Below are 2,264 nucleotides of genomic sequence, written 5' to 3' on the forward strand. Positions count from 1 at the left end.
ATTGTCTAGAATGGATTGTGGGATAGAAATCGTTGGTTGGAACCCAAGGGACCGATGTTGTCTAGCCAAGTAGAAAAGTTGTTATAAGAACCTTTCCCATGTTTGCTGAAATCGGTAAAGTTTATTATCAAATGCATTCTTATTTCTTTATGTGCAGAAAAAGATAGTGAGCATCTCGACACTCCGCTGTCATTATCTCGTCAACGAAAATCGTTCGAGGACATGAGTGCATCGATTTGATGGTTCGGGTCTAAGTTGTGGGTCGAGCTATCTAATAAACAAAAAAAAAATTGATTAGGAACCCTTCAACTTCAACGTCCTAGGAACCCGAGATGGTAGTAAAAAAAAAATCTAGCTAGATGAAAGGAAAAAAAAGAGAAGAAGAAAAAAAATTGAATACCGAAAGCGTAGACTAGATACGATTAGGTAGAATGGCGTGATAGGTTCGAGAAACATGCTTGGTGGATGATTGAAGTTCTTGGATGCTTCTGGGTAGCGGTATAGATCCCACAACTAGGAAAGACTTTCCTTTAGAGATGGAGATCATACTAGACAAACTTGGTCATGGTTCACGGGGATCTAGGTCGGATAGAGATTTCGCTCTCGATTATCATTTTGAGTTATGTCATTGTCTCGCCCTCCTTTCAGACCGCTTTTCATGGAGTATTTGCTCGAGGACGAGCAAAGGTTTAAGTCTAGGGGAGTTTGATAACATGTATTTTGGTGACATTTTGGTATAGGATGTCTAGTGCATTTTACTCGGTTTTGCATATTTATAGGCATTCTAAAGCACATTTGGTCTCGATATTGCTTGGTTGTTTTCTTTGGTGTCAAAACAGGTATTTATGTATAAAAGAGAGCAAAAGGAGTGAAAAATATGGACTACGGAACATCACAGACAAAACGGGAACATTTGGAGTTATTCCGGAGAAAAACATGAAGTCTAAAAAGTCAGATCTTGAAAGTCCAATAACTTCCACTATATAAGTCCAAATTATGCGTTTTCTACCTCATTGGAAAGCTCTCTTTAATATCTACGCAAGACACCAAGTTCGCATAAATCCGACGTTGGAGCAGAAAGTTATGAGCAAATCTGTCAAGCATGTTCGAGTTGAAGAATAGACACGGACCGTGTTCTGTCCGTGCTGAAAAAAGTGAAGTTTTGCTCAGAGAATTGACACGGACCGTGTTGTCATTCGACACGGCCATGTTGATTCAAACTCGCCCGTGTTCAGCCCATGTCTAAAGTGCAGATTTTTAACAGAGAATTGACAACCGTGTTGCATTCGACACGGCTGTGTTGCATTACGGGAAAACTTCCTATTTTGCATCTGAACTTCCGTTTTCAGCGAAGGAAGAAGCCCAGCTGCCAAGCAAATAAATAGAAGACGTCTTGGGCTTCAGAAATCATCGAGAGATCACATGAGAAGCCAGAGAACTCGAGAGAGAATCAAGACGGAGTTTCCCGGGAGCAGAGATTGAAGAATCATCGTCGAGAGATCGCTGCGAGTCTTCTTTATCTGTTTCTATGTTTCTTCTTATTGATTTGAACTCGTTTGTTGTTATAGGTAGTGAGTAGTCGTTTCACTGTAGCTAGGGATTTAAACTTGTAGGGATTTGTTTGATTTTTATTTTCTGAGACTACGTTATCGATACTCGGCGGTTTAATTGACTTGAGTTTATTGCTTTTGATCTTCTTGGCCTGTTGATTGATTGATCTTAGATTCTGATTTACAACGAGAGTTGGAATTAGATTCGGAATGAATTCATTGAATGAATTGATTAAGACTATTGAAAGAGGTTAATCGGTTTAGGAACTGTGATAGTGATCGTTAATGCGTTTGATATTTTAATCTATTAGGTCGAGAGATCGATAGGTTAAATTATTGGATAGTAGATTTAGGACTTGAGAAAGCCAATTCTGATATTAGAACTTGAGGTCCCCGAATAGAGTTCGATATTCGTAGATTCTCCATCCTTTGAAACAATCCATGCGCGTTAAGGTTATCCCGAGGCTACGGTGGTTTAGTTATCTGATTTACTTAATTTATTTATTGTTTTGCTTTCGGTGTTCATATATTTCATCTGCTATTTGCTGATCTGAATCTTAGTCGAGTCTTGTTCTTAGTGGTAACTATTCCCTGTGTTCGACCTTGGTACTACAGTTGATCCGTATCCTTGCGGTATTCGCTGTATCTAGGTTTTTATTACTTGAGCTTATTTCTATACCTAGATTTGCGTGATCAAGCTTCTGTTTCTGATGA

The sequence above is a fragment of the Tarenaya hassleriana genome, unplaced genomic scaffold (genome assembly GCF_000463585.1).
Source record: "Tarenaya hassleriana unplaced genomic scaffold, ASM46358v1 Cleome180, whole genome shotgun sequence".
Taxonomy (NCBI): Eukaryota; Viridiplantae; Streptophyta; class Magnoliopsida; order Brassicales; family Cleomaceae; genus Tarenaya; species Tarenaya hassleriana.